Source organism: Benincasa hispida, chromosome 4, assembly GCF_027475165.1.
Source record: "Benincasa hispida cultivar pf3 chromosome 4, pf3_genome.v1.1, whole genome shotgun sequence".
Taxonomy (NCBI): Eukaryota; Viridiplantae; Streptophyta; class Magnoliopsida; order Cucurbitales; family Cucurbitaceae; genus Benincasa; species Benincasa hispida.
Window position 1 is genome coordinate 24241529 of NC_143481.1, and position 13898 is coordinate 24255426.

Consider the following 13898-nt stretch of genomic DNA (forward strand, 5'->3'; position numbering starts at 1 on the left):
GGTTCTTTCTTTAGACTTTCTCTTGAGTAGCTCTAAAGGGTATTTGGCACAACATAAAACAAGACAATTGCAAGCAATGAACTTCCTAGTTCATGTTAGCTTAGTTCTTCTCAACCCATTCAACTAGTTTAGCTACTCATGTGTGCTAAGAGAGTGAACAGATGTAGAAATAGAACTTCAATTGTATAAATATAAAGATGAAGTACAAAATAACAGTGCAAGTATAGAATAAAGGGCCTGGTAGCAATCTCTTGCTGCCCAGGCTTTTACACTATTTTTCTACTCATGCTTAAAAGATAATCTCGCTCTCGCGAGAGTCGGCTCACTCACTGCTTCTTCGCTTCAAGGTTCTCTCTCGAGTTGCCCTGAGCGATCTCCGGCGTCACCACTCTTCTCTTGCTCCACCTTAAAATGAAAGGAAAACTATGAACAAAGACGTGCGAACTGAAGTATGAAATTTTGAATTGCTGAACCTCTTTTCTGAAGGATGCCCTTGGTATTTATAGAGCATCCAGGGTGAAAGGTGGCTTCTCTCTCATGATTGTGCAGATGGGACGGCTTTAATTCCTGACTGATGCGCCGAATAATTGTCACCGAAAAGCTGAATGTACTTGTGATCGTCATCGGCTGTCAACTTAATTCGGATTTGACTGTCATCAGTTTTTTGTCCCTTTGCGATTAATTAGCCTTTCACCCAGACCCACCATGTTGCACTGACTAAGTTGCGGCGATCTTTCTCGGGCGAATATTTGCGAAAACGATTACCGCAAAACCTTGCGGTGATGCTGCGTTCAACCAATGATTTCCTATGATCGAAATTTTCGCCTTGTATCATCGCATATTCTGCACAAAAATACGAAAATAAACTGTTCTAATGCGATGAACGCATGCGATCGTAATATTATGAATCTGCTGCTTTTTTTGGACGCAATTTAACATGTTTTATCAATGCAAGCCAACATTGTTTAAGAACTTAGCACTATGATAACGTGCATTTCTACCCGTTATCAAGTTGCGACAATAATTCTCCTTGGTGCGCAGTTACAACGGAAGAATTCCCTCTATCCTTTAACGCATGGCTTCGATCACATGAATTCCAATGCATGGTCGCATGCATTATTAAACTTAAGGTTCTTTTCTTGTTATCTTTTATGCATTATCCTTTTGAAATTCTCCTTGTCTGATTGCGTTCCTTTGCGATGCATCTATGATGGTATGTATAATTCACTATATCCGTTAACTAAGCATCACAAGGCTATCATTACTTTTAATAGCTTCTTCAAAATTTGATAGTCTAAGTTTTATTTTGTGCAAACCTTTGCTTAACATTTGTTACCGCATTGCTATTGAGTTTGTTTTTAGCTTTGTGGTGAGAACGCTGCCAACCTCTAAGTTTAGGGGTGGTAGCGATCTCGGAGAATTGCGTTCATTACATTGCGATCATTTATCAATGAAAAAAAAAAACAAATAATAACAATATTCTAAGAATAACAACTCCATTGTCAATGCAATAGGGAAACACATGTTGATAAGAGTTAAGTTATGAAAGGCACTTACCCGAAGTTGGATGTCCGCATGACATACATGGGGGCAAGCCAAAACGAAAGTAAGTTGCCAGGATCAACGCATACGTGTAACTCCTTTGTCAGGCGTAAGCCAAATCAAGCAAGACAAGAGTTGAGTTCAATATGGCACGCAATCAAAGTTGGCTGTCCGCATGACATACGTAGGGGCAAACCAAAACGAAGAGCGTAACCAAGTTCAACGCCGCATTCTAATAAGAAATCACAAAGTTGAATTTTTTTTAAATGAACGCATTCTCAAAAGCTAAAGCAAAGTTGCGAGGAATGAATAAAAAGTTTTTAAGCAAAGGCTTGCCGGATCTAAACTTAGAAAAGATCTTTTTGAAGAAGCAACTGAAGTGGAGGAGAGCGTTGCGGCCATGGTTAGAGGAATGAGTAAATTATATTCTGAAAGGCTGGTCATCGCAAAGGAAAGACAGATAGCGAGTTAAGAATTTCTTGAGTATAACGCATGCTTGAGGACAAGCATGATTTTAAGTTTAGGGGTGTGATAATGGGCAGAAATGCACGTCATCTTAGGCATTTTATTTAGAATTATGAGGATTGTTAATTGAAATATGTGGCGAATATGTTTGGAATTCATGAGAAAATGTGTTTACGTCGTTCAGCATTAAGAATCTCGACTAACCCACTATTATGTATTATTAGGCATTCATTTGTTTATCTTTGTAGCTAACACAGGAAGCGAAAGCATACGCGGAAGAATTTCTCCATCGCAAAGACTAACGCATACGTTCGACGCATGGATGTTGCGGTCTTCAACCGCATGCGTCCATCGCATAGAAGTTACGGTCGTCAAGTGAATGGGGTCATCGCTGAGAAGTTGCGGTCATCAAGTGAATGCGGTCATCACAAGGAGATTGCGGCTACATGATGACAACCATAATAGAGGGATGAACGCAAGGTTGGTGGAATGCAACATGAACGAATTCCTCGAAAGAATCAAAAGATGATGTTGACATTTTACCTACTACGCTGTTAGCAGCAGAGATTCAGAAAAGGACCATCGCGCCGCTAATGTCAAAATCAGAGCAGGTCCATTAATGCTGTCGGCGATCAAGCTCTATAAATAGAAGTCGATGAGAAAAATTTCATTTCATCCAAGCTTTTCCATCCATGTTTCTACCTTTTGGTGGATTCTTGTGATCAAGATGACAACGTGAGAAGAAAGCTTGAGAGTTCTTCATTTCCTTCGTCCATTCGAGTGACGACCGAAGCCTTCGCCAGAGTCAGAGCTCGAGAGAGTCTGCTCCACCACCCTTCCATGGCACCATCGGCAGCCTTGACACACATATGCTAGAAGCAAGACATTGCTTCCAGCTGGTCCTTTCATTTTCTCTTCTTTCCTGATATTATATTATATTACATTTTTAGCTTAAGAAATTAATACATTTTGTGATCAATGCATTTCTATAATTTTTTTGATTCCATCTCTATCTTCCTCTACTTAGCATCCTTAACGTTCATTGCATCACTTAGTTAGATTGTTAGAGTATCACATACATAATCATGCGACATAGGAATATGAAGCATGTAGCAAACCACCGGGAGGTATGCATTGCGTGAGTATTGTGAGAAAACCTTATTTGCTTAGTGTGAAGCTATAGCTACGATTTTCTATAAGCGGACACAATGCTTGTCTATGAGTAAAGTCAGTAACAACTAGCTGCTCAGGAGGGTAAGTAGTTAGTCGCATTAAGTAATGTGAGCAAGTGTTCACTAGAGATAGGAATAATCTTACGTCAACCAGGCTTTTGTGGTTACCTTGTCTTATGTATGCGTCCAACACACCTTTAGAGCTACTCGAGAGAGAGTCTCAAGAAAGAACCTAAGATTTGAGAGAGCTAGGTTAGAATCAAGGCTCGGAAGAGCAAGATTAAGATCGCATAAGCAAGAATGGAGACTTAGGAATAAGTTCCGTTTGCTATTACACATCACGTGCATCTGCGTCGGGTGTATATGGCATGATCGCATTAGTTTGCATTGGCTGGGTTACCCTTGCGGTCAAGTTTAGGGTTATGATGAAGACATCCTCACATTTGATCTATTTTTCCATGCATTTCACTATGCATCAGCAGTTGCCGTTTCTCTACCTCTCATTCATACTTCCACTACTTTGTTTGTTAGTTAGGAGTAGACGTTCATGTGAATGCACCACAACCAAGGAAGCAGCCGCATATGAGATATTATTTGGATAGATATTTTATTAATATTGGATATTATTAAATATTTAATTAAAAATCTTTGCAGAAGGGTTATCCCAATAGGATTAGGAGTAAACCATAGACTTCTATAATAGGGCCATTGGGAGCTCTCATAGAACATACTCTTTACAAAATTAATCTCTACAATACTCTAAAACTCTCCCTCTAGAAACTCTCTCAATTTTTTGTAGAAAATTCTTTTTCCCTGTTCTCTCTATTCTTTCAAGAAGCGGTTCCCACAAGCTGGATCCTTGTTAGAATTATAGCAAAGAAGACCTTGTAGAATTTGAAGAATATAAGAAATATACTATCAACTTCAAGAGGAGATTTTGCTGCATTCACGTGTCCGCAACGGTATGATCCTTAACTTTTTTTTTTGTTTACTTGTTTTTATTTGTTTCAAGATATCAAAGAAAGCGATCACACGCTTCCACCAACATTTAATTCCTTTACATATATTATTTTGTGAGATAATTGTGTGAATTTGTCAGAATACCTACTACATTGTTTTGAATTCAAGAAGAAAGTTTTGTTCTTTTTTTAAGGCGGCGTGTATACCATGTGCTCTTACTGTGAGAGCTTCTATAATCATGAATGTTTGTTCAGTCTTATGGGGAGCTTAAGACAAAGCTGATTGAGAAGGATTTCTCCATACTCAGGGGGAGCCTGAGCTAGTTTTCAATGAGAAGGGAGTTCTTATGACTTAGGGGGAGCCTAAGTCCACAAGTGAAGAGAGTTCACAAGTAGAAGGAAAAATATATTCCAGTGAGAGGGACTTTCATATGCTTAGATGGAGCCTAAGTGTTATTGCACTAATATTTACAAACTTAGGGGAGCCTAAATCGAGTGAGAGGGAGTCTCACTTTTAGTGGGAGTCTAGGTGATTAGCTAAATTGGGCTCTGTGTGTGTCAATATAAACTTCACTATTTATAGATAAGTACAACGTTGTAATTGCTTGACTATTATATAATATTAGTGGATTATCTTTCTTGGGCACACTACCCCTAGACGTAGGTAATTGATCATCAAACTAAGTTACCAACTTCTATGTGTTCAGTCTTGGTTTACTATTTGTTACTTTGCTATTGTCTCTAACTTTCTAGGGCGTCTTATGTGACATCCATATAATTTGCGAGGAACCACATTCATTCTAAAATTTCAATATATATTTTGTTCATAACAATTCAATTCCTTAACTATAGTGATTAAGAGTTTAGTTTCAGCATTTTAAAATTTGTTTCTATCATATGAAAAGTATTATAAAGATTGGATGAGATTTCTTATCCATATGTATTGGTGAGGTCAATGTGTTTGCAAACAACAAAAACTAAATCTTTATACAATAATAATTGACACTTAATTTTAGTGGTATTTTTATAGTAAAGATTGAATTGTTGACAATTAAAGTATGGGAACTAAATGGTTATATAAGCAAGCTTGGGACATAATGTATGAAATTAAAAGTATATAAACTAAATTGTGAAGTTAACCTACTAAATGGAAGAAGACTAAAAGCATAAGGACTAAAATATGTTTTAAGTTTTTTTATTTTCTTTGTATAGCAGTAATATTGTTTTCTTCTGTTTTTTTTTTACCAACAAATTCTAAGTATTTGTACACTACTCTTCATTGAGCTTGAATCCATGGCTAGGAAGAGAAAACACTCTCAAAACTCACACTCCCAAAACAATCTCAAAAACATAATTTATGGTAGTCACTTAGATATTTTTCTTTCTTAGGAATATTGGAAACGTTAATTATATTTGATATGTAATCTATTTCAATATCTTTAAATCTCTACCGTTAGAGTTTATTATATATGTTTTAACATATTGAGGAGTGGGTTAAGTGTAGTATGTTGATTAATTTAGTTATGGAATGACTATCCTGCAATTATGGTAGTCACTTAGATGCTTTGCTTTTTTAGGAATATTATTAGAAATGTTAATTGTACTTGCTATGTAATCTATTTTAATATCTTTATATCTCCAACAATGGATGATAGGTCTTGTAAAAGACTATCTTTGCTATGTTGAAACCCTAAATTCTATCATATTTGTTTGCTTAAAAAGTCTATTTTATAGGTAAAAGACAATTCTAACACTCTTGAAACTATTTCGAGCAGTTTAGAGCATAGTGGAATCAAATTAACCAAAAGAGATCAAAGGAATAAGAAGAAAAGAAGGAAGAAAATATGAAAATTTGCAGTTTTTTTTACCAACTGACATCTTTTATGCGCATTAAAAGCAGCTTTTTGCTGCCTGTCATTATTTGCCTATCATTAAAAGCTGGAAGGTAGTAGCTGCAAAACAAGGCAGCGTTGCGACACTATACCCAACGTCGTGACACTCTGGAACTTGATGGAAAAAAATAAAAATATGCACACGCTTCTGCGCAAGTGAGTGTCGGACCAACGTCAGCTTAGGGTCGTGACACTACGACCTTCTTCAATATAAAAACCCAGATTTTCTAGTTTTCAAGGAGGTAACTTAGATTTTTAGAGAGAGAATTCAAAATTACAGAGTTATTCTTGTAAATTTTGGGGAGAATCTATCAATTTGTATTCAATTCTTGTACTAATTATGCAATTATCAATGGATTTCTTAAAGAATTTCACCATCCATGAGTAGGTAATTCTCTTTTCTAGGGAATTATGTAGATTGTCATATTTTTGAGACTTTTCTTTGAATTTATTTCGTGTAGTTACTTTCTTTTGAATGCTCTTGTTGAGATTTCGAATAAAATCGATTAAGAATGAATTGACAACTCAAGACTAATCAATTTTTGTATGCAAAAATTACATAGTTTATAACAAATTTGTAATTAGGATTGCAAATGATAGAGTAAATTAACATGCAACGGAGAAAATCAGAATCAATAAGCACTCTAGTTATACTTAATTTTAGCTAAAAACATGCTTGAAAATAACTATTACAGAAGAGGGTTTGCTGAACACAATATCTTTGATGAAACCTCTTCAGAAACTAGCTGAGTTCCACATAAAGATGCTTCAATCTACAAGTAGACCACCACAAAGATCTTCTCTACTATTCTCTTACAAGGATTGTATAGTGGAAACACTAAATTAAGCTGATTTTGATGAAGAGTGAAGATGGTTTCAAGAGGGTTTCGAAATTTTCAGAATTCTTGAAGAAGTTCTGAATGCCTAGCTTAATCATTCAACCCAACACTTTAATTTATAAAGATTTCATCATGAAAATTCAAAGCTTGCATGAAGGCCAACTCCTTCTTCATGGATTGAATGGAATTGAATGAATAAGATGATTGCACCATAGTGGAGTTTTGCAACTTTTGGAAATTTTCACTTGGTGTTGTTGTTTTTTTTTTTTTTTTTTTTTTTTTTTTTTTTTTTTAAATTTTGTTTTCAAAAATGATTTCTAAAATAAAATTTACAAATAAACTAATTTCTTTGTTTTATTAGTTTTATAAAAATTAATTCAAATAATTAATTTTAAATAAAAATATTTAATTTATCCGTTTAATTAATTTTAATATCTAATATTAAATTAATAAAATACCAATTTCTCTACAATGAATTTAATTTCATATAATTAATATTTAAATTATAATTTAAACATTAATTGATTCTTCAATTTTGTTTAATTTCGATAAAATTAAACAATTCAATTGTATTGAATACAATTAAAAGAAACCCTAATTGAACTTGAACATTTAAAATTCTAAACTCTAATTTCAAATCTCATCTAGATTACTTAATTTACTAATCCAAATTACGAGCTAGTAGAAGGACCTTATGGACTTACAAATCATAAGCTCCAACGATTTGTAACTATTTGGTTAAACTCTTTAAATTGAATTAATCACTATTCGTTAACTATGAAGACATTCCATTATAGCTCGATAGCTACACTCTCTTCATTGTAGATATATTTCTGTCCATTTTAACCATAATCCGTAAGTCAATCCTTCACATGTCTTTCGTATTTTACAGGTGGGTCAAAGATTACCATTTTACTCCTGTAAGTTGCTCCTCAAGCTCTCATTGATTCTCCATTGAACAGTTGATTTATAGTCCAACTTATAAATTATAACCCTCTCTTCCATGAGAGGGTGGGACCTTGTTGTTCAAGATAAGGCATCATCACTTAAGTGAGTAACCAATCTGCCCTAAATCGGGTAGGAGTGAATTCCATGTTGCAAAGCTATGTCTCTAGCTATCTATCCGGTTTTATCCCCAAAATAGGAGACTTATTAAGCAGTGCTGTTGGACTCTCACCTATGCAGATCAAATGATAATTCTCAATAAATAGGAGTTCATAGTTAGCTCAAGATTAAGATCGAGTTACCCTAGGTCATTATGTTTGAAATAGTCAGTTTTAACAGTAGACTGTTGTTTAAAGAAAAGTGACTATTTCAAGGTTCGATCTTATGCAAACTCATTGCATAGGATGCCCCCACTCACATGTCTCCACATGATTTGTATCAGTATACAAAATGGGTCACATCCAATAGTGTCACCAGGATGAGGTACCCAACCTCATCCGTATACTTATAAACCATTTTGGTTACATACTAAAACTTGATCCTTTCTTATGTCGCCACATAAAGTTAAAGTATTCATATTATGGCCATGAATTTGTCTATTAGATTTTCATAAAAAAATGCAATATCAATAGTAATTTATTGAATAAAAAATTCAACAATATTTTTGATAAATAAAATATGTTAACAATATTTACGAACTGCGAGTTTAGGACATTCCCAACAGCAAGAATTAATAATCTTGATAGAAAATGTGGACTTCTTTTCCTATTTTCTTTAAAGAACCTATTAATTCAGAACATTCATAAAATCAGTCTTGAATTTTCAGTCTTTTGATTTCAAGATTTGGCATAATTAAGAATACCCACGAGTTTAATACAATTTAGAGATTAATTGTGAAATGTCTTTAGGAAGCAATTAAGACCTAGATTAGGATTTAGGGCCTTAGGAATTTATTCTTAATGAACTATTGAATAATCTAATTGTATGATTCTGTGTTATGTCAATGATAGAATTGCCTAGTTTACATAAAATCCCCAAGATTTCATTCCCATTGAATCTTATCTCATAATCTCTCTTATTTCTCTCATTACTGAATTTCCAATACCAAATCTTACTTTTCATTTAGTTAGTTTCTAGTTCTTTAAAACAAAAAACTCACCCTGTTTAATCTTTTATATTTTGGAATTCAATTAGTCTATTTTAGGCTAATTAATGAGATTCCATTGGATCGACCTCCTACTTCTACTTTAACTATTTGTTAGTTTTAATAGTTGTTAGAGCATTATAAATTTCATTTGCTTGGGTAAGATAGAATTAACAAGACCTATATTTTAACCTAAACAATGGAGTTGAATTATATGTCTTAACATATGGAGAGGTGGGTTAATTATAGTATGTTGATTAGTTTAGTTATGAAATGACTATCCAGCAGTCAGGGTAGTCACTTATATGCTTTGTTTTTTTTAAGCAATACTAGAAACCTTAATTGTACTTGCTATGTAATCTATTTCAATATCTTTAAATCTCTACTGTTGGAATTTAATTATATATGTTGATAAATTTAGTTATGGAATGATTATCCTGCAGTTATGATAGTCATTCAGATGCTTTGTCATAAGTTTAGTTTAAGTTAAGAGTGACCTCTTCCCCCTAATTTTATTTATTTTTCTTATATTAGTATAATGTGGTTTGTCTCATTGGCTTCATTTGATTAGGTTATAACATAAGGGATAACTCTAGATGATAAAAAGATAGATTATCTGACGAATATGAAGAAGGTGTTGATAGTTTTATTGAGTTTGCACAAAGGTATTTGAGTGGTAAAATTTTTATACAATGTCCATGTGTTAGGTGTGAAAATTGTAAGATGCTCAACACTAATAAAGTTAGAAATCACTTATTAATATATGGTATTGACCAAAGATATGATAATTGGATTTGATATGGAGTAAAACATGTTAGGTATTCTCTATCGAATTTAGAGCCAAATGTAGACTACAACCTTAACAAACGAATTCTAGATGATAATCCTGATGGCAATATTGCTGAGATGATTGATGCAACACAATAACATAGTGTTGATGATCTAAAAAGAATTTAAGAAATGACTTACAGATGCTGATAAATCTTTATATCCTGGCTGTGAAAAAGTTAACTAAATTGGGTATGTTAGGAAAATTTTTATCTGCATCTAGGTAACATGTATTAGTTTAATGTTTAATTCAATAAGATATGATGTATTGAAATTGACGTGTGTTTCTATATATGTTATTTTATAATTTTTTAGAAGTCTTTTGTCATAGACTCAAAATCTAAGAAGGATATTATGATGAAAGTTAGAGTTTCATTCCAAAATTTCAAAAATAGTTAGGCACATTTTCCCATACAAAGACATGCTAGAATGCTTGAAATTTCAATCATCAGGGTATTCTACTAGAAACTTTTGTCACAACAACTCTATCAGACGATTTTCAGATGAATGTTATAAATTATTTTATGTTTGAATAATTAAATATACTAATTAATCTGACTTGTGGTATATATGTGTGATGTAGAAATGTAGTAATCTTCAGAAAGAGCGATATAAAACATACAAATACAATCATAGAATGTCTTGCAAAGGTTATGCAAATTTGAGTGAAGAGTTGGTAAGTTTTATATTCTAACACTTAATAAATTACTAAATATATTATGCCATGTTTACCAAATTTTACATTTATTTATATACGCTTTAAAAAAAAAAAAATGATCACAAACGGCAAATCGAACTATCATTTGGAAACATGCTCGACTAGGTAAAAATGGAGAATTCTTAAATAAAGATGTCGAAGAGGTTGTAATGAAAATTGTAAGTAAATGTGATTATTGTTTATTTCAATTTTGATTTAATGATAATATACATTTGATTAAAGTATTTTCTTTCTTATAACATGGATTGAAATATATGTGTATATATATTGTGCTCAACAACCAAGCTATTCTTCGAAGTGTGAGTACTACTATACTATGAAGTTCATGCACGGCATAGCAACTTATAGGAGCACAATAATTATATATGGGGTATGCATTTTCTTACATTATCTTCCTAAACTATAATTTTTACACCTAGTATATATTTTTTTTAATAAATTACATTTACTTGTTCCTTTGCAGTTGATGAGACAAACACCTTACAGTCAATTGGAATTAGATGCAGTGAGAGTTGAGCATATTGACTTTATAGGGCGCTACATATGATGCACGTTCGTTATAATGATTCATATGTAGTTAATTTTGTTAGGTTTAGGATATGTGATATGATGTCAATTTGGTAGGGTTAGGTCTTAAATAATTCAATTTTTAGATACTAATTGTTTGTAGAAATGTTATTTTATTGGTTGATTAATGAAAATTACCTTGTTTATTCATTTTAATGTTTCTAGATGGATTGTTGTTATATTCTTCTTATTTGATAGTAAATTTATTAAATATGTTACTTGTTTCAATGAGATGGTCAGATGCAATCATTTTAGATATATATGTTATTGAAATTTTAGAGTTATGTAATTGGTGGCTTGCAAAAGATCTATATAGTTATTGGTGTAAAGGAGGTTAGGTAGTTGTTGGAATCGTGTAGTTACTGGTACTTGTTTATGTAATTTTTGTTTTAAGAGGAATGATACGTTTTGTATTTGTCTAATTCTGATAATGTAGTCGTGTGTGATTTATAAGTTGAGTGTATAGTTGGTAGTTTGCATGTAGGAGATGTGTAAAGTAATTGGGTTTGCAGAAGTTCAATGAAGTTTTTTCTTTGTAGAAGTTGTGTAAAGTTGTTACTCAGTAGGAGTTGTGTAAAGTTGTTACTTAGTATGAGTTGTGTATAGTCGTTGGGTTTGCAGGAGTTGTTTGAGTTGTTTTACAAAAGAAGTGTAAAGTTTTGCATTTGCAGGAGTTATATATGTATAATTCTTGGGTTTGCAAGATGTGTAAAGTTATTTTTTTTTATAGGAGTTGTTTGAAGTTATTGCTTTGTAGAGTTGTGTAGCTATATGTTTTATAAGAGTTATGTAATTATTGGTTTGTAGTTCTACTACAAACTATATGTAAGTGATTTGGTATATATTTTATTTTTTTCATATAAAATATAGGTTTGGTATCATGAGTTACATTTTGATGCGAAATGCAAATTTTAGGTTAAAAGATTTTTAGGATCGATTACAACTTGCATATGAGGTGTCTCAATGACCCGAATTTTTTCTTCAAATTGGTATAGTTGACGAGTAAAAAATGTCAACAAAAATATATAATAGACGCTTAAAAATAATCAATAAAATTATATGTGAACAAATAATAAAATAATTTTTTTTACATGCAGCAAACATTAATAAAAAAGGTTTTCTTGACCTTTTAAAAAATAGTTGATGGACAAAAAATGTCAATATTACCTTACTTTGATGTTTGAAAAGTATCAACAAAAGAATTTTCATTGACGATTTTTCCATATAGTTGATGGACAAAAATTGTCAATGTACCCTTTGTTGATGACAAAATGTTAACAAAAGATTTTTGATGATGTTTTTTGGCCGTCAACAAAATTAGTTATCTTGATGTTCAGGCTTTCATGATGTGGGTTTATTTGCCCTTTTTATGATTTTTTTTGCCCATAAACAAAGGCCAAAATTTTAGTAGCATCTGTTTTGAATTCATTTTCCTCTCTTTTTGGAAACTCTATTTCTTTAATTTTTGAAAATTTTTGACAAATAACAATGAGTTTATTATTCTTCGAATGTATATGAAAATCATGTTTTACGATGCTTTGAATTTGCAGGAAATATCATTTGATCATTTGGTCTTTTTCTTTTGCCGTCGTAAGTTATATTCCATTCGAGTAAATTTAATTATTGTTCATATACTTTCTCGAAGAACATGATCTATTTACTTCCAATTATGAAATATTTGATTATTATTGTTTTTATTTTTTTTTTACTAACATTAGTTTGAATTATTTTAGGTTGTTTTGCCTTTTTTTTTTTTTTTGGTTGATTTTTAACTTTTTTACTTTGCTGTGTTTGTGTTGGAAAAACCATGGCATTGATCTATGCTATTATCAAAGTTTGCTATGGGTGTTTCTTGTTTTAAAATTTTAAAAGTGTTTTTAAAAGGTGAAATGCTAAACAAATAACATAGCTACGTAAGTAAATATTATCTTAAACAAAATGTCAGCTACCTGATCATGAGTCTTCACATACTCTAGTTGCACATCCTTTTTTTATGCACTTTCTAATATAATGGTACCGCATATCGATGTGCTTGCTCCGGTTGTAGAAGACTGGGTTCTTGGCCAAAGCAATTGTTGACTTGTTGTCTACAAAAGTTTTGGTTGGCTCCTCTTGTGGGAGTTCCAACTCCAGTAGTAGATTTCTCAACCAAATTGCATGACAAATACATGAGATAACAACCACATATTTTGCTTCACATGTTGAGAGAGTAACAATCTGTTGCTTCTTTGACATCCATGTGAAGGCAGTATCTCCCATGTAGAATACAAAACCAGTTATACTCTTGTAGTCATCCACATCTCTACTCCAATCGCTATCACTGTATCCCAAGAGCTTATAATTATCAGACACAAAATAGTACAAGTTGTAGTTTATCATACCTTTAATGTATCGAAGAATCCTCTTTGTTGCCTTCAAGTGTGTGGTTATTGGTTTTTCCATAAAGTGATTGATAACTCCAACTGTATAGAGAATGTCAAGCCTTGTGCATGTTAAATATCGCAAACTTCTAGCTAAGCTTTTAAAGAGTGTTAGATAAACTCTTTCTCCTTCCTCACAACGTGACAGTTGGATTCCACATTCCATGGGTGTATTGACTGGATTAAAATCATCCATCTTGAACTTCTTGATCACTTCCTTAGCATAACCTTCGTGTGTGATAAAGATGCCTTTATCTTTTTGCTTTACTATGTCAAGGTAGTAAGACATGAGCCCATGTCTGTCATTTCAAACTTGTTCGTCATCTCTTCTATAAACTCGTTGAACGTGCTTGGATTGGTACCTGTAAAGATCAAGTCATCTACATACAAGCACACAATCAATACAT

General features: G+C 32.6%; 1 pseudogene; it reads right to left on the reverse strand.

The window, feature by feature from the left end:
- Window positions 1-13024: 13024 nt before the first annotated feature.
- Window positions 13025-13780, reverse strand: LOC120076138 (secreted RxLR effector protein 161 pseudogene; annotated as a pseudogene).
- Between the last annotated feature and the right edge of the window lie 118 nt (window positions 13781-13898).